This window comes from Heterocephalus glaber, unplaced genomic scaffold (genome assembly GCF_053883595.1).
Source record: "Heterocephalus glaber isolate CG9 unplaced genomic scaffold, H.glaber_assembly_v1.0 deba00001097, whole genome shotgun sequence".
In the NCBI taxonomy this organism is placed as follows: Eukaryota; Metazoa; Chordata; class Mammalia; order Rodentia; family Bathyergidae; genus Heterocephalus; species Heterocephalus glaber.
This window is the reverse complement of record NW_028258191.1, coordinates 2,079,451-2,104,830: the sequence shown is the minus strand read 5'-3', so window position 1 is coordinate 2,104,830 and position 25,380 is coordinate 2,079,451.

Sequence of the window (25,380 nt, the reverse complement as noted above, 5' to 3'; positions counted from 1 at the left end):
GTCCTAGTCATGACTCTGAATCATCTTCACCATCTACGCTTGTAAAGATCACTATTGCATTTACTCAGAGAATAGTTATAAATGTTTAATAGTTTTCTGTACTAACTGAAAAGCAATTTGCTTTTTGTTGGTTCCTTTTTTCTATTTCTGTCTTTTCACAGATGTACAAAGACAGAAATACAAGGATGTCTAGCACAAGCAGTTGTAAATTCAGATGCTACAAAGGCCAGGTAAATAACGCAGGCCAGAGGAAAGGAAAAGTTGGAGAATTTATGCCTTTTCTTTGAAGCACAGACACTAGTCAAGGTTAGGCTTTGTTTTGAAAGTAAAAATGTAGGTCCTGTCTTGCCAAATCTTCCAGTAGCTCAAAAGATGCAAGAAGTTCAGATCTGCATATGAAGTTGGCAACTAACCTAACATGTAATTTTAACCCTGTTTGGGTCCAACAGAACAGATCTACAGCCATAATTAGTCTCTGGGTTGCCAGCTGGAGATTTCTGCTCTGTACACCAATCTGCTGATGAACATAAACACCTCCCTTCACTGTGGAAAAAAGTAATCCCAATGTTCAGACTATCCTATTTTCCTAAACAAAGGGCGGGGTTACTCAACAGTTCCTTAGCTCATGGAGGACAGTTTTATGGATGCCATTTGGAAGACAGTGGCTTCAGCTCCAGGGAACTACCAGACCTTAAGCATCAGGCTGGTTGGTGTCTTATATGTGGTCCTTTTCACCCACTGAAAGTATTTAGTAAGAGTTGATACAGCCTTGGCAAGAGGGCCACAGAAGACCTCCATGGTGAGTGACGGCCCTTGGCAACATTTCCTCTTCTGTCATCAAATAAGCCTCTATCTTTTCTTTATTGTTGTTTTTATCTTTTGCCCCCCTCCACCTTGGGCATTTAAAAATATGTATTTGTTGCAGTCTCTAAAAGAACTTCTAACCATCTAAACATCTAAATGTAGAGAAGTAATTACATCGTGTTAGATCCATTAAATGGAATCTTATACAGGTATTAAAATCAGTTAAGTATGAGGTCTATATTCAAACTGGCAAGTGTTAAAACTGTTTAAATGGGAACTCATTAGACAGGGCTGGCTCTAAGATCCTGGTTTCTATGTAAACCAGTGGAAACCTAAGTCAGAATTTAAAAGAAAATGAAATTTAAGCTCAACCTATCAGTTGTAGCCAACTGGGTGTTGTATTGCCTTGAACTGCCCACAAGGATAGTTCAAATAAAGCGGTTGCCCAGACATTAACCAACCAAGTAATTTCCTTGCTCTGTTTCCACATATGGCATATAAAAATCTTTCCTATGCTTCTTCAGCAAAGTCCTGCTCCACTTCTGGGTTGTGTCTGCCTGAACATGAATCACTGCTCAAATAAACTCTTTAAAATTTAATATGCCAAAGTTAATCTTTTAATACATGTTTTTAAAAGTGAGGATATTTTATATTATGATCACAATTACAGTGACTGTATAAAATTTAAGCTCATTGATGGTATTGTGATTGTTTTAAAGTAATGAGTTTCATAATCATTTTTTATCCCTTCTAAATTTTGTATTATGTAGCTATACTATTTATATAATTAAAATTATTTCCAAACCTCTTTTGTCTGTGCACTGTCTATCAATAGAAAGATTATCACCTGCTCCCCCTCAGAAGCCTAGGGAGTGACACCCATATATATCTATGTAAAAAACAGGAGTGCTTTTTCCACTATTTTCTGTATTGTCATATCAGAATTCACTAAATATTTATCAAGGGAGATTTCATGGCTGCGACTTGAAAAAAGGCCATAATGTTACATCATCAGATCTTGTCTCTGTTTCCCCATAAGCTGCCTCTGAATCAGGGCAATCTATATTTACACCGAACACCTCACAGTTCACATGGTAGGGGAGAGGGAAATGGGTTTGTGTTAATACTTTTGTTAGTTTCCCTACTATATGGTTTTAGATGAAAGAAGCAAAGACTCGTGGCAAGTGTGAGCTATGGATTTCTCTGCAAGAACACAGATACTATTCCTGAGATGCCCTAATCACCAGACACAGGAAAAAGAAGTTCAGCAAAACACTCTTAGTCTTCTATGAGTTAGTCTGGATCCAATGTAAAAATTCATCTTTTTATAAACAGAGAAAGGATTCTCTAGAGCTAGATGATTGGCAGGTTTCTGTTATTCACAACGTTAGTATAAAAGACAAACTAATATTTAGGGATGGGAAGATTAGATGCATAAGTTATTCTAAAATACATGTATTCTCAAATGATATCCAATCTATAGTTTGATAGATTTAGGACATATTCTAAGAACTGTTTGGGGGAAATAGGAAGGAAAAAAGAGGACCTATTTCTTATTGATTACAATGTTTTGAGAATATATATATGAATGATATGGTAGGGTTCTTATCTTATAAAAGAACAAACAAGATCAGAGAAATGGAGTAATTTTCTCAAGGACAAAAACAGAAACAAGATTCAACTTTAGGTCTATGTGATTTCAAAACCTATACACTTCATATCATTTTCCTTAATTGAATTCTATTGAAAATCTTCCCTAAATTAAAACAAATCAGTTTTTTTCTGTTTAGGGTTTTCTGTAAGATTGATTTCTGAACTTTGTCTCACAGATATCATGTCAATATTCTGGCGCGCCTAATATATGGGGATGTTTTTCCCTAAGTGCTGTGATTTGGTGAATAGTCAACAAAAATTGGATACCTCTCTCTCCCATGGCTTTAAGCAATAGTTCCCCAAATGAATGTTCTCAAAGTGTTTTTATTTTTTGTCTTGCTTTTATGGAGTTATATTAGCAAGACACAATAGTTCAACCATTTGTTTGTGATTATACACCAAAGAAAATGATGGTCAATTCAGGGTTTCAGGAGAGGATTTTAAAAGCCAAGGAAATTAAGGAAACTAGCCTATTTAGCCTTGCCTGGTGTTTTTTTTCTTTCTTTTTTCTTAGTGGTTGGTTTTGGTTGTTTGTGTTTTTTTTTTTATTTCATGAAAAGTCAGTACATTAATACCTCTGGCAGAATAAACAAAAATCTCTACTGGAATCTAGGCTCAAAGTTATTATAAGATGCAGATGTGATCATGTTTCCCTGATCCTGGTTCTGCTTGTAATGATCTACTCCCCAGCAGTCTTAAAAATGCATATTTGGCTAAAAGAAAAATTTCCCTCAAGTTATCTTTAGTTATAAGCTAAAACAGTTTTTTTTAAGTCTGAAAAACTACCAGCATAGTATTGAAATGGTATCTATATAGTTATATATATGAATGCAGACAGAGCTACAGTTAGATCTATAGCTGCTGATGTAGACAGTCAGGTACAGACACAGATGACAACCAACATGCACAACCTGATAACTTGGAACTCATCTCCTGATCCCAAAGGCAGCAGCACACACATATCTAAGCCTTACTAGCCACACACTTCCTTTAACATGAGGAAGAATGATTCTATCAGTCATAGGATGAAATGATCCCAGAATAAGAAACCTAAAACCTCAATAAGAAAGCAAGTCCCCCAGGTCTTGCCCATATGCCTGCTGTTTTTGTTGACGTGTGGTGATAAAACTATAGAGAACTATTTGACAATTATTTTTCACCCAGCACTTTACAAATCAAACTTTGTGTTCCCATGATTATAAGACTACAAGTGTTGGTTTTTCCTAGAACCTCACTAGATAAATATGTAATAGTAGGTATTTAATCCTGAAAGATATACATAGAGGTAGCCACCAGTTAAAAAGAATGAAATATCATTTGTCCAGCATTACTGGGACCTGGCTTCATCTAGCACATAATTAAAACAGACTGCACAGCCTAAGTATCTTGGGGATGCACTGCACCATTGCTGTGCCTTTGGATTTGCCATTGTTAAACATTGTAAAGCAGTTGTCCCTCTCCCATGAAGGTTTGGGAGGTCTGTGATTATCTTTTATGATTCTCAGAATCCAGGCTGCATCCCTGGGCTGGGCTCCTGCATCATCACTGAAGGTTCAGTACATATCTCAAACAACATCAAATCATTATTCAAGTGGCATTACTGGTAATCATTTATAAAATTCTAAGACTCCTAGAAAAATGGTATCCTATTTTTATAAGTCATTGGATATCTGGTATTCTCAAGTCCTAGGAAATTACGAGCACTTAAAATCTTGGCTTCTCAATCCTTTGGGAGTTATATGGCTCTAAACATGTCTTGACATATAAATCAAGGCTAATTCTTCCCTGGTTATTTAAACCTATCCAGATTTTGTAATAATCTTAATCACATAGCAATTACTGTTATGGCATTTCTTTAGATACTTAGTCATAGACTGGTTTATATTATCACTTAACATTTTACATGTGTGATGTAAGTTTTCCTGAGTTTGAAGCTCTCGGAGCTCAATTCCTATAACATATTTTTTGTATGACTCTGTCACTATCACATTCAGATTTCACAATTGGAGCTTAGTAAATGCTTTTGAATTTTTTTTCCGTGGACAAAAGAGAAATGCTAAATCTCCACTTCAGTATCTCTTCCCCTCATTTAGAAAAATGGGGGAAATGTCTAACAGGATGCTAAGAGAAACTTTTCCTGTTATCCTGAAACTGGTTTCAGATCAGAGAGTAATCAACTTTTTCTGTAAATGGTCAGCAAGTAAGTATTTTAGACTTTGCCATTGTTGTTGCCATTTTAAATTTCACAAACTTTTAAAAATAAAAAATGCAGCCTTAGTTGTCAAAACATACTAAAATAGATCACTGTTCATATTTGTATCATTTGCCTTAGTTTTTGCTAATCCCTGCTCTACAGAGCAGACAAAACAATATGTGCTCAGTACTTTTCATTGAAAGAAACCGCCAACAATGAAGGTCAGACTCACTTTTTCAAGGTGTAATTAGAGGGGGCAAAGCACAATTATGTAGCTAACTAAATAGCTATGTACTTATCTACCTAATCATTTGTCTATCTGTCTGGCATCTATCTATCATGTATCACCAGTAACCTGTGTATGATTTAGGTATCATATATAATTGAGCAAAACCTCTCAATTATCTATCTATCTATTTAGCTACCTATTTAAAATCTCAGACATGGAGAAAGAGGAAGGAGGCATTATTGTCTTTAGCTTTGGCCTCAGAAGAGATGCTATATTAGAATTCAGAGATTACTGGGGCTAGGGATTTAGCTCAGTGGTTCCACCGCCTGCCTTGCAAGCACAAGGTCCCAAGTTCGATCCCCAGCACCAAAAAAATGAAAAAAGAAAAAAAAAAGAATTCAGATATTATTTCATACCTGTCCCTGTTGTAAGGTGTGAGGAATGGCTGTGCGTGGAGACTCCAAGAGAATGTCTCATAGTGATTACAAAATGGCTTCTTTTACAAAAGAGAGTTATTTTATGCTTTTCTCCATTTGTATATCTACTTAGGTAGTGGACTTACTAATCTACTTGGAGCCTATATCAATAGGAGAAGAAGATTGGAAAAAGAAATGGATGAAATTCCCATGTTGAGTCATGATTGTTGCACTCAGGGTTTGCAAGGGAATGGATTTAATACAGGACACATAATTTATTGGATTATTTTATAATACGCACCCAGAAAGTCAAATGCAGAGGAGTACAAGAGATCTGTCCACATGCTAGAGACCTGAAGAGTCCAGCTGAGGGCCTTGATCCCACAATTATGTTCCCCACCAGTCCAGCTGAAGGCCTAAAGCCCTTGGGAATGTCTCATGCAAATCTATATCGAGGATCTTCAATGAGAAGGACCAAAGGCCAGTGGTAGAAGCTAGAAAGTCTGCTTTGGTAAGGTGAGGGATCTGTGCCACCAGGCCCAGGGATCTGCACTGGAGCCAGGAAGCAATGATCAAGGTGAAGACCATAGCTCTCCTAAAGAAATCAGCAATCATCCCCAGCTCCTCCAATGATGACAACAGCTGAGTTCATATCAGGAAAATCAGCTGCAGGAAAATCAACAGCATACAATCTTCCTATCCAGTTTTCTTTTTATGCTATTGGCAGCAATCCTCAGATTGGTCTTCCATGCACAGAACCAGGTTGACTCAATTCAGCTGGGCATTCCAAGTTGACCATTAGTTAATCCACCACAATGATATTGACACCCCACCTGGGACCTAGAAGCACAAAACTGTTAAATGTATATGAAGAAGGAGAAGTGATGAAAATAAAGAGGTAGCATTGAAGTCAGATTTTCCGTGGAGAACTGTGGAGTGGGAGGCTATGCATAGCCCTTGAAAACACCCACCCATATGTTTATGGGTAAAACACATGGTCAGGCTACTCGGAGAAGAGGTGGCCACCAAAAGAATGAGAACCACAGCAGGAGTTAAGTAAATTTGAGAAGGCTTGCCCAGATGGGCTGTGCCCCTCAAATTCATACTTTGGAGTCTTAACCACCAGTATAACTATATCTGTAGAAAGGGGTTTTAGGGAGTAATTAAGACTAAATGAAGTCATAGGGTAGAATCCTAGTCAAATAAAATTGGTGGACATATAAGCAGAAGACATAATAGACAGCACTTTCTCCCCTCCTCTCTCTTTCTCTCCCTCTCTCCCTCTTCCTCTCTTCTTTGTTTCCTCCCTCACTTCCTCCCTCCATCCCTTCTTCCCTCTCCACAAGCACAAAGGAAATGCCATGTGAGAACAAAGCAAGAAGATGGCCATCAGCAAGCTAGAAAGACAAGCTTCATTAGAACCCAACCATGCTGGCACCTTGATTTTAGACTTGCAGGCTCCAGCACGGTGAGAAAATAAATTTTGGTTGCTTAGGCCACCCAGTCTGCGGTACGGTATTTCACTGTGGCAATCTGAGCTGAGTAATACAGCACTAGCTCTTTCCTCTTACTCTCCAACTAACAACACGACAGGGCTCCACTTTGGTGGAAGTGTAGAAGACAGAGCTTAAGAGCAGCCACTGCCACAACCACACATTCCCCACAGCCATTACTCTAGCCAGAGCCTGGCCTGGAGGGAAGGCAAAGGATGCAATTAAATCAAGATTGAGATTGATTTTTAAACTGGACTGAATGTAGATAACTGTCCAAGATGTTTTAAGGGGAAAAAGAGAGACTGACAAAGTGGATTTGAAAGCAGTGGTTGGAAAAATAATGATGGACCACACATATCCCCACTCTGGGTAGAGCCACATATTTTCTTCTATTCTTTCTTGTCTTTTTTTTCCTTATTCATGCTTTTGCTAGTTCATCAGTTCTTTCCTTTCTTCCTGTCTTTACTTCTAGTATATGTGCTGCCAAAGCAATCCCCCCCCCATTATAACTGGATTTAGGATTGCTGTGTCCCTCAGTAGTGCCTGTTTCTCTCTCTGCCTCTCTCCCTTCTCTCTTTCTCCCTCTCCCTTCCTCGTTTCCTTCTTTCCTTCCCCCATTCTCCCTCTTCTCTTTCCTTTACCTTTTTATCTGTATGTGGAACCAGGAGATATATTGCCTTAGCTTTGCTCCTCAGACACAGACCTGAGAATATGAATCTATATTAAGAGACTTATTAACCCTGTGCTCCCTGAAGAAACCAAAGAGGGTGTAGGAAGTAGAATGGGAACAGGAAAGAATGCAAGCAAGAGCTGTCTTTGGGCAGAGCCACCCAGAGCTAGCAGCAGTCTGACCCTGCATAAAATTGCAGTTGTGAGCATTTCCACTGAGTAGTCCCCACACGTGGCAAGAGGGTTAAGGTTGTCACAAGCCCATGGAAGTCACTGGTAGTGGGACACCCTTGAGGGATATAAGTATCCAGCACTTTGGCTCTCAGACATAGAAACAAAGGCCCCAGAGGTTCATAAAAATCCACCAATGGTAAAACAGATAAAAATGAAATCCAGGAGGATCTGAGCAGATCAACATTATCAGCTACACATACTCACAGAATTTTAGAATGGAGGAGTCTTTTGAAGATGAGATATCATAGCATGTTTTGATTAGTTTTAATTTTTATCTTACACATACAATACACATACACACATAATGTCATCAATAATAAAGTGCCAAAATGTGGAAAAAGTTTTTTTCTCCCAAATAACATATTTAGAGTGCAACATTATCCCTATAATAATATCACTTTTCCTAACAGTCCAGAGTAGGAGTTAAGAGTGTGCTCTAGGACTGCTGTGTGCCTCAGTACTGCCTTATTTATGCCACAGTTCACCCTAACACTATGGTTCTGATGATGGTTCTAGCAATTAGAAATGATTTAGAAATTATGAATTATGATTTCATAATTATTCTTGATTTTAAAATTTTATCTGTGAATAAATTTGAATTTATTTCTAAGAAGGCCGACAGAGAGTTATACTGCTTGCTAGAAAAATATCCCAGACATCCTTACTCTAGTAAGATGCAGCAGTCAGCCTCACATAGAAGTAAGGCTGTATGTGCTAATAAGTGTAAGTGTGCAGTTAAAATGCTGGGGGTCCGATAAGGCTTTTACTACTAACAAAATTTTTTCATTGAACAATTTGATTAACATTTTAAACCTAAATACTCTTACTCATAAATAGGAATGAGATTGAAACCTACTTTATCAGCCTTTTGGAGATAAAGGAGAAAATAGTTGTGAAGCACCACTACACAACATTCATTTTCATTAAGAACATGGTTTCAAGACTTTCAACCATCTCTGCCTAATTTCCTGTCTCTGTTCTTGGGCAAGGAAACCTAACTTTTCTCTCAGTAGAATGGAGATAATAGTAACATGACTAGATTTCTGTAAGGGCGAAATGAAGTCGTATATGAAAGACCTAGCAAATTGAAAGCAGATTACAGATGTCACTGAGTTTCCTGTCATTTTGTTTGGCACAAAAATACTCTCCACCATATGAAGAAGTTAGACAACTTCCACTGAACACCTTCAGGTTCCCTCTTTTATTCAGTCTTTCACATAAAAATGAAGGGAAACATAATCTAACCTTAGGACTTTGGAAAGATGACAGCAGGAGCCATTTTACCACAAAAAATCTAGAGTATGTTCCCTTCAATTAAAGTAAAAAATAATTTGCTCCTGGAACGAAACAAACTTGAGCTGTTCTCTAGTTAATTCAGTTGGCCAGCAGCACTGAAATTGTTCCCTTCAACTAAGGACATAGTACCAGATACTACATGTGAAAGGGTCAGCAGCACACAAACTGAGCACTTTTTGTGCCTTGAATGTGCAAAGGAAGCCAAAGTATTCACAAAGCAGTCCAAGGTGTTCTCTTCCCCTCAGAACCAATCTCTTGGGTCTCCTCTATAGTCTCTACCTTCAGTTCATCCCCAGTGCTCCTTTTACTGGTATTCAAAACAGAGTCTGGCCTTCATTAACTGAGTTAAGACAACACTGGAGTTGGATAATGAGATGCTTTCTTTAAAGCATTTTGTTTAATTTGCAGTGAAGGTTGTTGCTTAGAATAAAAGAATGAAAAAAAGTCATTTTTAAAAAAACTCTCAATTGCTTTAAGCGACTAGAACTAAACAATACACTCAGAAGCAAGTTCAAGGTCTATCAGCAGCTAAGGAGGGTGGATACTGTCTGTGGAATGCCCAAGGCTGTGAAAGAAACAAGGGTGAAGGCACATAGCCAAGATGTGCTTTGAGGCCTCAATGTCCACTCCGCCACCCAGATGGTCTCCCAATCTGGAACAATTGGCTCTTTCCTTTCTGAGGTAGCCTTTTAGAGGCTCATGACAACTCCTGATAGATAATCCAATAAGACAAGAGTCCGTAGTTCTTACTATGTTCCTGCATATCTGTTGTCCTCCCTTTGACCTCTGTGTCTTAATTGACCAGCACCTTCTCTTCACAAATTGCATGGGCGGTTCTGTGGAAAAGCACTCAGGGAGCCCCTTTTGTTTCTATTCTTCTTCCATTCTTCCTTCCTCCAGGCTTCTCCCAGATTCACTATCCATTAGTTTCTGCATTCCCACAATAGTTGTAGACTCCATCCCAGGACTTAAGCATCCTCCGCTTCATCCCTGACTTTGAACACAAGCAAAAAAGTTCTTTCCAGTTTAAGAAATCAGAGATGAAGAACATGAGGAAATGTTAAATTCCAGAAGCTTGAAAACTCCCAATTCCTGTTTCCAATTAAGTTGAAACCAATTAGAATCTAGTGCTCCCCTTTTATCCTTTCTAGAGTTTCCCAAATTTCATCCTAATTTCTCCCACCCTATTCATTGTGCACAAGCCAACTGACTCCTGCAGAAAACTCACTTCTCAATGGTTAAGTCCAGAGACAAAATTGGTGCAAAGAGTAGGCTGCTCTTTCTAACACTCATCTTAATGTTGGTGAGTACAGTTGCTGCGCCTTTAGATACTGTTCATTCTCCACTAAAGGAACTAGTAATTTCATCTTCTTCAATATTTTTATGAAATATTCTGATTTTCAAAATGAGGGAATGGAACATATTTCTACCATAAAGAAACTTGTTTAATTGTATTTTAAGCATTATTTACCAAGTTTATTTAACTGACTGGAAATCTCTTGAATCTAAGATATTAATGCATATTAACAACATAAACCACACATTCTTGAAAACATTTGTCTAAAAGTAGTACTGCTTTACCATAAATGTTTCTTAATGATAATCTCACTCATTTTGCCTGCTCCTTCAGAAAATAATTTCTTCACCTGAAATGCTTAATCTTGTTTGTTCTATATTTTCTATATACCAGGCATTAGGCTAAGTACTATTATTTTCATTAAATAATAAAGAAATTTATATTTAACAATGAATAAGAGAGTTTATGAATACAAATAAAAGAAATGTCAAGTCAAAGTAGCCTAAGCAACAGGAACTTTCAGTACTTCATAGAGCAAGAAATCTTGAGGCAGAGCAACACTGGGTTGATTAAGTCATCAGCTCGACAGCATCAGTAACAGCTTGGACATCTTCCTTTCTGTTCTTCTACTTTCAGCATTAGCATCTTGGCAGCCACCAGCTAACCTCGTGGACACAAACATACCATGCAGACATGGCACATATGGAAGAAGAAACAGAGGAAGGAGGAGAGGGAGAGGTAAGGCACAGGGAAAGGTCTTTCTTTGAGATTTAACATCTGACATGAAAAAATACACACTCAATAATCTTACTTCATGTTGGTATCAGGAGAAATAAAATTTAAATCTCAATAGAATGATTGATTCTCAGTATTTTACTGGGACAACCATCACCTTATTCACAAACTTATCATCATATTATTTAATTTTTTTTCTTAAGTTTTCCTAGTTTTCCTTGCAAAGTCTGTTCCTACCTATTCTCCCATGGTTTCCTCCTTCTCTTTCACTGAGTCACATACAGCCATTCCTCGCCTACTAACCAAAATGGAATTCTTGAACGATGTCTTATAAAAGGCCAGTGTCTAAAAGAAAGTCTGTAATCTTATGTCTTAAAGAGGTGGGGCTTAATGGACATGTGGGTACTATCTGATAAAACATTTCCTTTCCTCCTTCCCACAGTGAGTGCTTAGTAAAGAACAAGTTCTACTAATTTTAAATCTTTAGTTTGTTATCAAATTTTCCACAGTGTTGGCTGAATTGTTCTAAATGTCTCATTGGACAGACCTGCATCCTGGTACTGTATCAATCCAATCACTGGTTCAGGGCAATGACCTAAGAACGGGCCATCCCACATAATGTTCAGAGAGGTGGAAGCTGGGTCAGTTCTCCCTGTCTCTAGTGATGGAGCCCAAACAACTGGGCGTGTCTCAGCTAGAAAGAAGTGGAGAGCCTGGTAAGCATCCAATAACTCCTGCTGTATCTACTTTCCCTGAGTATTAGGGACACGTAGTCAGTTCATTTTTTGAAGATGTGAAGCCATATCCCATCTACAGATGAGTATTTTGTTATTAGAGAGGTCTTTGCCTTCTTGGTCCTAAGTAGTGAGATGAATCCCAAGGCAAATTGCTGAAATTCAAATTAGAAATACCACTAAAAATTGCCAGTATATATTATGTTATTATTTATTTCTTCAGTTTTTAAATACTTTCATCTTGAATCGTGCAACTTTCAAAGGCAGTGTAGCAATGAATAAGAATTAATTCACGGAATAATACGCTAACCTAAGTACTAACAGCTTAAAATGTACTTTACAAAGAAAAACAATGACCTAGACTTAGGTCTTTGTCCCCCTTGGTTCAATCCAAATAGTTTGAAATTTATTGGCATGATTCACAAAGATTTGAGTGTTAAAACATAAAGCCCCAGCTGGTTTTATTGGCTCTGGCATCTGTCTATGATTCTGTTTTGTTCAAGCAGTCACCTAAAAGCATAACTAACACTGATTTAAATAAGTCTCTTCCAAACATGTTGAAAAGTGATTGAATCAATGAGAAGAATGAGGCAATAATAAACTGATGTTTCATCATGAAATCTAAAAGGATCCACACAGTTTAATAAAATTTTAGGGCAAGAAATAACTAACATAGCAGTAAACTGCAGACATTGGCTTAACTTTATCCAAAACAATTTTTGGGTGAAAGAGACCATAGAGATGATCCAGACATCTACTATTCCCCAAATATTTGCACTTTTGAGAAAAGAGAAATTTATTTATATATTTCTCCAACTCCACCTGGCCATCTGAAACTGACAGTCTGAAAACCAAAGAGGAGTGTGCCAGCAATAGCAGGAGATTAGAATTTTTGTGGGCCTTACACTTGAGACATCTGCTTGTAGTCATCCTTATGGTCTCACTATTTCCATAGTTTTAGAACAACTATTTTTCAAATTTTGGTCCCAGGCATGTTTTCTTTGTTCCTGCCAATCTGTTTTTAGAAATTTGGACAAAGTGCTAAATTAATATGAAAGAGAGCTTACCACGATGGGTGATCACAGTCAAAGCTGGAAAATAGGGTATATTTACTTCCTAAGAATTCTTAGAAAATCCATTCTATCTCCTTTTTATATCTGTCTCCAGTTTTGCTTAGCCAATTTTGCCCTCTTAGCAAAATCTGTTCTTGAGAAGAGAAACACAGATGTACAACCACGACATACACAATGTGTATATACAATTATATTTAAATACAATTGTATTTAAAGTCTTTTTAAAATTTTTGACAATACTGGAGGTTGAACTTAGAGCCTTGCATGTGCTAGGTTTGTACTTTACCACTGAATCACACACCTTGACTTCTGATGTCTTTTACCTAATAATTGAAAAATAAAATGCTTTTCATTCTCTACAAAATAGTTGTATTTCTAATATCTCAATATCTCATCAGTTTTTAGATATGGGGTAGTTTACATCAAATGTTATAGCTCAAATTTCAGTTTTTTAATCTGTTTCTGCTAACTATGACTTTTAATCCCCTACAAATCCTTTTCCATCTACCCCATCAAGCAATGCAGGTTTCTCCTATGAGTTACAAATTTATTCATCAGCCACGGTCACCTGTGGACCACACAGTGCTTTGCAAATTCCTCGAGCCCCATGCTAGTTCCTTCTGATCAGTGCCTTTTCCTGCTGGGATTTTCCTCCTGACTCCTGTCATCATGAGAATGCCAAGGCTTCCTGAAACTACATTCACAATGCTCCCAAATGTGCCCGTTCCTGAGGTTCTTAGATTATGTTGGCATTTGGAGGAGAGGAAATGGCTGTCCCTATTATTAAGACACACTATTTTATCCAGTGATGCTAACGTGATGCCTCTATTGCCCTTATTTCTCTTCCATGTATCTAGGTATTAATTCATTTAGTTTAAAGAAGCAAACAAACAAACAAGGCCTCTGTGGAAATCAAGTTTTTCAATGAATCCCTTGAGGGAATACTTTCTGTCCTTGGTGCATTTACCAACTTGGAAGAAGACAAACATAAAACATATAAAAATAGATGTAATAAAAGATTAACATGTAGTTTTAGGATAGGGTACAGTGTATGCCACAGAAAAGGAAACAATTATTTTTGGTTGACTGGACTGAGGAGACTTCAAGGATAGAGTGTTAATAAACAAAGAGAAGAGGGTCAGCAGAAGGCCCTTTAGAATGGGCAGCATGGATAAAAATGTGTGGTGGGAAGAGGAACCTTGTGTTCAGGGCAAGCCAGGGGCTCTTGATCAGGGTTGGAGTCCTAGAGGAAACATAGCTAAAGGAACTGAGCAATCCTCAGGGCAAAAGCAATCATGTCCTCCACCTCATGTGCCATGCCTTCAGCTCAATGACATTCATATTTAATTGTTGGATCCAAAATTTTTTAAAGGAAACTGGTTATCGAGTGTATTTTTTACTTATTTTAGCAACATGATCACCAGAAGTTTCCCGGAATGTGTTCCTGCTGATTTCTGAGATAAATGAGAAATAATGTTTTCATATCTTCTTCCAATATAAAGGTATCATTTTGGAAATGAAAGTAGGATATAAGTAATGGATAACACAGCATTTTCCAAGTGGTGGGAACACAATGAATGCTCAGATAACAAAGAAAAGAAGTTTCCATTTTAAAAATTGCTTAATTTCACCCTGGCTTGCAAAACTATATTCAACTCAACTGAGTGGTTTGAAGCTATGCTCTGTAGGGTCTCTATGAATCTATGGAGATGTGAGCTAGAGAAGGCCTCCTTTGTACACACACACACACACACACACACACACACACACACACACATGCCCAATTCAGAGATCTTCACTTTTATGTGTTTTATACACAAGTGTTCTGAATAAGATTTCTTTAATGAGAAACAAGTTTTCTATGGCTCACCACCTTTAAAAACTTTATTCTTACAATTATTGAATTTGATCCTCTGAAAAGGGACAAAGAATATTTTAAAAAGGCTAAAATTTTTGGTTCCAGGAGATTCTCTAAACTAATTAAAAAAATTTTTAATTAATAGTTTCAGGGAAGAGAAAAAGAAGAAATATGGTGAACAATAAGAATGATATGCAAATAAAGATGGCAATAAAATAATATGCAAATAAGTTTCAAGATAAGTAGAAAACAAGAAATTCTAATTCTCTAAGACTTTTATAAGCTACTAAGATTTTAAACTAAAATTAAATTTTAGATACTAACAAGTAAATATTATCTTATGTAATGCAGTTCTTTGTAGTAGGGATGCACAGCTAGAAATGCAAAATGAAAGATTATCATTATTAGGCAGAAATGGATCAGTGAAGCATGCCTATAATCCCACCACTCAGAAGACTGAGGAAGGAGGATAGCTGTGAGTTCATGGTTATCCAGGGCAACATAGTGACTTCAAGGTCAGCCCAAATTACATAGTAAGACACTGTCTCAAACAAACAAACAAACAAACCAAAAACAGATCTTTTGGGGGGGATAATTAATGTATTATACATCAACTCCTATTTTCAGGAAAATCTTGGAACTTGAGAATGGAGATTCATTTAAACACTCCCTTATTAGAGTGAACTATAGACAGTCGGCCAGTAGAAATCTGGGTCAATGCCTTTTTTTGGAGTGCTTCAAAGAAAGGTAATGACACATTTAAGTATGTAGAAGAAAAAAGCCTTAAAAAAAAGGATAAACTCTACAATACAGATGTTCAGTTAAGAACCAGATGGAAACGATAACCATATAAACATTAGTTTGGCCTATGAGAAGAATCTAGAAGGAAAATATAGTGGCAATGAAAGTTGAGATTATAAATAAAAGTGAATACAGAATGAAAGTACAACTATGCCCATAAAGGTTAAGCCAAAAAGCGACTTGGCCACGTGCCATTAATTTGAAGAAATTAAAAGAAAACTTTTGAGCAAATTTGCTATAGCTATCATATTTAACCAACAATTGAAATGATTTATAATAATAAGATAAATACTTGCAAAACAATTTATTATAAATAAAGGAATACTATCAGTTGTATCAATTAGATATTATTTGAAGCATGCTTGTTTCTGTTCATCTTTTTAGAGCTATAATAAAACATAGAACAATTACGCTCTGCTTGTAGTCTGAAAAAGTGAATGATGCTCACACTATGTTCTCCCTGTAAGAAGCAATGCATAAGGACAAGTAAATGCTACTTCTGCATCCAATTTGTTCTTGGAGATCTCTGGGAAGCATTCCTCAGAGAAGTTGAAAATACTGAAATTACAGAAGCAGAAAGGTCTCTCTGACTTTCTCCTGCCCCCTTTTCTCCCATAAGAGAGTCAAACAAATTAGAATTCTTTTCCTCTAAAACATATAAAATCTAGGAATGTGATAGTCTGACCTCCTTCCTCCCACCCTGAAGATTCTCAGGTAAGAGTTGTCCTGTCCCCTACCTTGGGAGGAAAAACTGTTACCCAGAGAGATAAGAAAGAATCATAACAAAACAGGCCTGAGTCGCCGTGCCTCTAATTTATTAAGTCATACCCCTCTTTTCCCACTCATGTTTATCCACAATTACCCATTTCTTTCATTAGACTTTGCACAAAAAGTTTCCCTTGTATCTTTGGGTTTAAATTTCTGAAGACTCCTGTGTCACATAAAACTTTGGTTAAATTAACATGTTATCATTTTCTCTTGTTGATCTGTTTTTAGGAGGAGTGTGCTATGGTTTGGATGTGCAATGTGCTCCACAGTTTCAGGTGTGGAGAGCAGGGTGGTTCTTTTGAGAGGGGATGTAAAACCTTTAAGGGATAGAGCTCAGTGGGAAGTCCTAAGGCCAACTGAGGCCATGCCCTTGGAAGGAACTAAGATATTCCTCATGAGATTCTGGTTAGCTGTAAGAAAGGTCTTATGAAAGCCTGAGATTGACTCCATCCAGCCTGTTTTCCTGTTTGTAAAATGTCACCATTCCTCACCAATTCATTACACCATCCACCATGAGGGCATTTCCAGAGACTGTGTCGTGCTGTTTGGTCTGTAAATCTCCAAAACTATGAGCTAAATATATATATATTTATATTTTATTTATATATATATATATATATATTTTTTTTTTTTTTTTGGTACCAGGGATCAAACTCAGGTCCTTGTGCTTGCAAGGCAGGTGGTGGAATCACTGAGCTAAATCCCCAGCCCAAAATATCTTTTCTTTAAAGTTATTCTACCTCATGTTTTCTGTTAGGCATTCTGTTAGAATCCCATAGTTAGGGACAGAAATCATTTTACCAAGAGGTTTTGTTGAGATAGAGGAGCAGTGTGGGACTATATGAAATTGAACAAAGGTTACTCCATGTTGCCTCACTTGATACTCCCCCTCCCCTTCTGAGTAAACCATGTGATGTCATTTCTGGAAAGAAAAACAAAGGTTCACGAAATGCACAGTGTTCTTTAAAATTACCCAACTCCCCATAAACAGGAAATGTACTGGAACATGCTCTCTACTATCTAAATGTACTGGAACATGCTATCTAAATCCCCTAACCATCAGCATCTCGGTTTTGTAGTCTCTGCTTGCTAACTTCCCCTTGCAACCCCTATAAAAGAGCCTCGAACTCTGAGCCAGTTGCCTCTCTAAGCTACTTTGCTTTGGGAGTGCCATCTGGCCAGACTAATAAAGGCCTGTTTTACTTTCCAACTTGTCCGATGTGTTCCCTCCTGGGTGTTCTTCACTGCAGTCAGCTCCTCGGAGCATTTGGTAAGGCCCTCGGTCTTACAAGCAGAATATGGGGTTCTTTCACATGATGCAGAAGAGTCCAAACTAACTTTGAATAATGTTGAACAAAATCCCTATGTTAGTCAGATTTCTATCATTGTGAGAAAATATCTGAGGAAAATAATTTAAAAGAAGAAAAGTTTTATTTTGGGTCATAGTTTCAGAGGCTCAGTCCCTGGTCACTTGGCCCTGTCAACTCTTGGCAATTAGAGAGGTAGTATATGATGGAGGGAACTGCTCACTTTATGACATCCAAGAAGGAGAGAGGAGAGAGAGAGAGAGAGAGAGAGAGAGAGAGAGAGAGAGAGAGAGAGAGAAAGCTGTAGAAAAATATGCCCTTCAAGAGTATTACCTTCAATGACCTGCTCCTAACTAGGTCCCTTCTCTGAAGTTTCCAGCCCTCCTAATAGTGCCATCATCTGAAGAACCAAACTTTAAATGCATGAGTTTGGGGGGACATTTAAAATCCAAACCATGATGATCTCCAATTTTTGCTTACTCACTGTCATTTTTATTTGACAGAAGACATACACTTTCAAAACTATTAATGGCATGGGGGATGTCATTCTGAATTGGCTCACCTGTCACCTGACAAAAAATTTGGTGACAGGAATAGTGTCAAGTTTTCCATTAAAACCCTATAGTCAGCATTATTGATACTGCTGTAAAACTGTAAGACATTTTGCCAAATAGACTTTGTGGAACAAAAGACTAGAGACAAAGAGCTCTGAAGACTTTTCTTTCACTGGAGGAAGTGATACTGTAAGCTGAAATCAAAAGCAAGAATTCTCTGTCAATTTTTATCCAAGCCAAAATCTACAAACACCTGAAAACACCAGAGAATTTTTTAGATTATTTCTTAGATGACCTGAAAGTGAATGTGGATTCAGAATCCTTACTATGCTGACCTCCAGACGTTATGAAAGTTCACCTTCCTGACTAGAGAGCATAGGACGTTGCATGATATAAATTCTTCCTGAAGACCTAGTAATTCCACTTCTTGAAACAAGCTGATTCTCATCTAGTAAACCATTAGTGAGTAGATCTGATTCTAATTGGTTTACTATTACAGATATTTGTCAGTTTGAGTTGCTAGCATTGATAGGCACAAAAATGAAAACTCAAAATTAATTGTTAAAAAATAATTTTCACAGGTCATGTAGGTTCATTCCACAATATTTACTTCTTATTCAAGCCAAAAATAGATGTCTTCTTATTGAAATTTAAAATTGAGCATGATTAAGGTTTACATTTTTAGTTTTAATGAAATTTATATTAATAAAATTTTTAGAAAATAGTTTTCCATTCTGCTTCTATAAAAAAAGTAATACCTAAAGCAATAAAAAGATGGAGTGTGTGTGTGTGTGTGTGTGTGTGTGTGTGTGTGTGTTCCTGGAAAGAAAGTAAATTGCTTTCAGTAGACTTTTCAGAGATTCATGACCCCTAAAGGTCAAGACTACTAATAAAAAGTTCTTTCACAACATGTCCTTGACTCTATTTTGTTCAACTCTCTAATAAATATTAGATTGAACCATACACATCTGCCAATATGTGACCATTTCTGACTTACGAAAACAGCAAATCAAAGCTCACCCTTCAAAGGAATGTGGATCTCATTTTCAAAGGATGATCAAGCAAGGAACACTAACCAATATGTTAGAACTAGAATTAAGTTTAAAAAAAACTTTGGTATTCTAAGATATGGTGTATAAATTTATTAAGTGAAAGAGAACAATAAATGTGAAATCAAATATTGAGTTGCATAAACAAAAACTTTCATGCATAGGGTGGCAAAGATATGTAAAAGAAACACTAAAGAGGTAGATGAAGTTCAATATGAGATAACAGCAACCCAAGGCTAATGCAACCTTAGCTTTAGGACAGTCTTAGACTTCATTATGTGTTACCTTTATGCATTTCCTATGTTAAGTAGTTTAGATTAAATTTATCATTTAATTCTCACAACAGCACATTTTTTAATCTGGTTTATTGAGGTAACAATGGCTTCATTTTACAAATGATGAAACTGAGTCTAGAAGCTGTGTAAATTATCTATAGTTAATAAATATCAGTGATGGAAAAATGTAATAATTATCATGGTTATTATAATTATTGATAGTCATCGTTGCTAAGATTTATTGATCTCTTCCTACATGCCAGTAACTGCATTGTTAAGTTACCTACATTTTTTCATTTAATGGTAATATTTATAAAAATTCTATTTGGTCCGTATTGTCATTTTCATTTTATATATGACAAAGTTGCTAGATATTTTTTCTTAAATTCTTTTATTGGTATATTTTAGGTATACAACACATTTACATTTCTCATTGGGAACTTGTACCTTTACATGGTGCATCTTGGTTCTTATTTTTTCCCCATTCCTAGCCCTCCCTTCACCCCCTCCATCCTTCCCTATTTACAAAGACTTTATTTCCATTTTTTCCATTTCTCAGCATTTTTCCTTTCCCTTCTTTCCTTTCCCCTGCCACTCCCACTACCCCTACCCCTTTGGACCTTTTCTTCTTATTTTGCATTATCAATTATTCATTCTAATCATTGGTACATTTTAGGTATACAATATAATGACATTCATCATTGGAAATTTGCACCTTTACATACTTTTTCTTGGTTCTTATTTTTCACCTTTGCCTAGCCCTCCCTTCAAACTTTCATTCCTTCCCTACTTACAAAGATTTTATTTCCATTTTTCCATTTTCTAATATTAATCACATTCCCTTCTATCCTTTCCCCTAGCCCTCCCACTTCCTTCCCCTTTGCCCCTTTTCTTCCTATTTCACATTACCGATTACACATTTAGTCCATATTTACACTTTCAGTTTCTCACACCAGAGAAATTATTCAGTATTTAAACATGTGTGTCCTATTTATTTCACTTAAGAGTATTGCCTCAATGTGCAACCACTTAGCTATAAATATCTCTAATTTCTCATTTTTTATGGCTGAGTAGTACTCCATTTTATAAAAAAAAAACAACACATTTTCTTTATCCAGTCTCCAGTTGATGGCCATTTGGGCAATTTCCAAGTTTTAGCTATTACAAACTGTGCTGCTATGAACATGGGCACACATATATCACTGTGGTATGATCCTTTTAATTCTTTGGGGAAGATCCCCAGCAAGGGAATAGTGAGGTGAAATGGGACTTCCAGTCCTAGTTCTTTGAGGTATCTCCATACTGATTTCCACAGCGGTTGCACCAGTCTACACTCTCACCAGCACTGGAGCAGGGTTCCTCTTTCCCCACAGCCCCGCCAGCATTTGTTATTGGTTGATTTCATGATAGCAACCATTCTTTCTGGAGTGAGGTGGAATCTCAGTGTTGTTTTCATTTGCATCTCTCCAATGACCAGTGATGTTGAACATTTTTTCAGTTATTTATTTGCTATTTCTACTTCTTTGTCTGAGAAATGTTTGTTCATTTCAGATGCCCATTTTCAGATTGGGTCTTTAAATTTGGGAGGGCTAATCTTTTTAAGTTCTTTATAGATTCGAGATTGTACACCTTTGCCTGAGGAAGAGCAGGTGAAGATTTTTTCCCACATTGTGGGTTATCTCTTCACACTGCTGGTGGTTTCTCTTGCTGTGCAGAACCCTTTTAACAAGAAGAGATCCCACTTGTTGATTGTTTGTGCTAGTTCACGGGCAACCGAGGTTTTGTTCATAAAATCTTTTCCTAAACCAATGTCTTCAAGAGTTCTACCTAACCTCTGTTCCAGTCAGTTCAGTATTTCTATTTTAATATTTACATCTTTAATCCATTTTGATTTTAGTTTAGTGCATGGTGAGAACTATAGGTCTAGTTTTAATCTTTGGAAACTTGAAAACCAACTTTTCCAGCACCATTTATTAAAGAGGCTATCTTTCCTCTAGTGAGGGTGTTTGGCTCCTTTATCAAAGATAAGATGGCTGAGTGTGTCTGGTGTTGTTTCTGCATCTTCTAATGTGTTCCACTGGTCCTCAGGTATGTTTCTTTGCCAGTACCATGTTGTTTTTATCACAGTAGCTTTGTAGTAGTGTTGCAGGTTGGGGATTGTGATACTCCCTGCCATGTCTCTGTTACCTAGAATTGCTTCTGCCATTCTGGGCCTCTTCTTGTTCCAAATGAATATTTGGATTGTTTTGCAAGGTCTGTGAAGTATGCTGCTGGGATCTCAATTGGAATTGCATTGAATCTATATAGCAGTTTTGGAAGTATGGCCATTTTCACTATATTAATCCTTCCTACCCAGGAGCAGGGGATGTCTGTCCATTTTCTGATATCATCTTCAATCTCTCTTTTCAAAGTGCTATAAATTTCAGAGAAGAGGTCTTTGATTTCTTTTGTTAGGTTGATTCCAAGGTATTTCATTTTTTTGGATGCTATTGTAAAAGGAATTGTTTGCCCTATTTCACTCTCAGTGACTCTGTTGTTCGTGTAGAGGAAAGCTATTGATTTTTGAGTGTTGACCTTGTATCCAGCTGCTTTACTGAATTTGGTTATTAAGTCTAGAAGACTTTTGGTGGAGTTCTTGGGGTCTTCTATATAGAGTATCATGTCATGTGCAAATAATGGCAATTTGACTTCTTCATTTCATGTCTTTATTCCTTTTATTTCTTTCTCTTGTCTAAATGCTGTGGCTAATGTTTCCAAAACTATAATGAAATGGACTGCTGACAGTGAACATCCTTCTCTTGTTCCTGATTTTAGAGTGAACAATTTTAGTTTTTGACCATTTAGTGTGATATTGGCTGTTGGTTTTTCTTAGATGATTTTTATCAGATTGAGTTAGAGTCCATCTATTCCAATTTTTTGTAGGGTTTTTATCATAAATGCATGTAGGGTTTTGTCAAATTCTTTTTCTACATCTATTGAGATGATCATATGGGTTTTGTCCTTGGCTCTATTGGTATAGTGTATTACATTTTTTGATTTGCATATGTTGAATCATCCATGCATCCCTGGGATGAATCCCACTTGATCAGGGTGTATGATCTACTTGATGATCTTCTGCATTCTATTTACCATTATCTTATTAAGGATTTTTGCATCTATGTTCATCAGTGAGATTGGCCTATAGTTCTCTTTTGCAGTTTGGTCTTTCTCTGCTTTGGGGATCAAGGTGATGCTTGCTTCCAGGAATGAATTGGGGAGTATTGCTTCCCTTTCAATTTCATTGAAGAGTTTAAACAGTAGTGGCAGTAGTTCCTCTCTAACTGTCTTATAGAATTCAGCAGTGAAGCCATCAGGGCCCGAGCTTTTCTTAGTTGATAAATATTTTTATTACGTTTTCAATTTCATTGGTTGATATTGGGTTGTTCAGAAGTTTTAGGTCTTCTTCTTTCAACTTTGGTAATTCATATGTATCTATGACTCTGTCCATTTCTTCTGTGTTTTCCATCTTGTTGGCGTATACATTCTCAATGTAGTTATTGATGATCCTCTGGATTTCTGCTGGGTCTGTTGTAATTTCATTCTTTTCATTCCTAATTGCATGGATTTGGGCCTTTTCTTTCCTTTTTCTGATAAGATTGGCTAAGGGTTTGTCAATTTTGTTGATTCTTTCGAAGAACCAACTCTTGGCTTCATTGATTTTTTTGTATCGTTCTCTTAGTCTCCATTGCATTGATTTCTCCTCTGATCTTTATAATTTCCTCCCTTCTATGAGCTTTGGGTTTGCCCTGCTCTTCTTTTTCTAGAAGTTTGAGGTTCAGCATCAGGTTATTTAGTTGGGCTAGTTCTGTTTTCCTAATATGTGTATTCGCTATGAATTTCCCTCAGAAGACTGCTTTCATTGTGTCCCATAGATTCCAATATGTTATATTGTCCTTGTCATTATTTGAAGAAACTGTCTGATTTCTTCTTTCATTTCCTCTGTGACCCATTGGTTATTCAGAAGTGTGTTGTTCAATTTCCACATGTTTAGGAAATTTTTTGAGTTTCTTTTGCTATGGATCTCCAATTTCATTGCAATTTGGTCTGATAATATACAGGGGATAACTTCAATTCTTTTGCACTTTCTTAAACATGTTCTGTGAGTGAGCATGTGGTCTATTTTGGAGAAAGACCCATGTGCAGCTGAGAAGAATGTGTACTCTGATTTTGTGGGGTGGAACACTCTGTAAACATCTGTTAAGTTCATTTGTTCAAAAGTTCGATTGAGTCCTAGTATTTCATTCCTTTTTTTAGTCTAGTTGATCTATTTGTGGCAGTGGGGTACTGAGGTCCCCTACTACAATTGTATTAGTGTATGTATTACTTTTCATGTCCATTAGTATTTGTTTTATATAGTTGGGCTCACTAGTGTTTGGTGCATAGATATTTATGATTGTCATCTCTTCATGTTTGAGTGTTCCCTTCACAAGGATGTAGTGTCCTTCTTTGTCTCTCTTAATCAGTGTTGGTTTGAAATCTACTTGATCTGCCAAGAGGATAGCTACTCCTGCTTTTTTTTGGGTTCCAGTCTCATAGAGTATTGTTTTCCACCCTTTAACTTTCAGTCTATGAGTTTTATTTTGAATTAAGTGTGTTTCTTCTATGCACCCTATTGTTGGATTGTGTTTCTTGACCCATTCTGCCAGTCTTTCTTTTGATTGGTGAATTGAGACCATTAACATTGATGGTTATAACTGAAACATATTGACTTATTGTTGTCATGACTTTTTCTTTTTGTTGGGTTCTCCCCCTTTACATTTAATTTCTTGTCATGCCACATGGGTTCATTCTGCTTTGCCTCCTGGGGTTGTGATCCTCAATGTCTGTTCCTAAGATATTGTGTAAAGTTTTATGGAGTGCTGGTTTGGTATTCATGAATTTCCTAAAGTGCTCTTTGTCATGAAAGTATCTTATTTCTCCATTTATTTTGAAAGATAGTTTTGCAGGGTACATCAATCTGGGTTGGAGGCTGTTTTCTTTTAGGGCTTGGGATAAGTCACTGCAAGCTCTTCTTGCCTTGATGGTTTGAGTTGAGAAGTTTGCTTTGATTCTGATGGGCTTTCCTTTGTATGTGATTTGTTTCTTTTCTCTAACTGCTTGCAGAACTTTGTTCTTCTGTTGAGTTTCTGGAAACTTAACAAACATCTGCCTATGTGTAGATTTTTTTTGATCAAGGCTATTCAGAGTCCTATATACCTCACTTATCTGTATGTCAAGCTCTTTTCCCCTGCTTGGGAAGTTTTCTGCCATTACTTCTGTGAAGTTTTTTTGTGTCATCTGCATTCTCTCCTGTTTCTTCATTGAGCCCAATCAGTCTTATGTTATTCTTCTTTGCCTTGTCTAGCAGCTGTTGGATTGATTTCTCATGGTCCCTTACAATTTTGAAGCCATTTTTCTTTTCCTGGTCACTAATTGCAATCTTACCTTCTATATCTGAAATTCTGTCCTCATATTGGCTCATTCTGCTGTGTAGACTTTCAATCAAGTTTTTGATCTCCTGAAAATCTGTTTATATCTGTTTTATGGATTCCATTTGTTTCCTATGTTGGGATTCCATCATGTTCCTCAGCTCCTCTCTAGATTTATTAATCATGTCTTGCACTAGGAGCACAATCTCTGCTCTTATCTGAGAAATTATCTCTGATTTCATTTTTTCCCAGATCCTCTTTTATTGCCAGTTCAGTGGGTCCAGGTGTTTAAGTATCAGAGTATTCCATCTCATTTCCTTTTGGGGTTACTGTAGGTGATCTGGAAGTCTGGTTTTGAGACTTATTTGCATGTCTTCTCATTTCTACCCTGGGGGGCAGGTAGGGTGCTGGTTGCACCTGTGTGGCTCAACTCCTCTGAGCTAGGAGAGGTGGGACAGTGGCTCAGAAGCCCCTTCCTCTGGGCTGGATGTGGC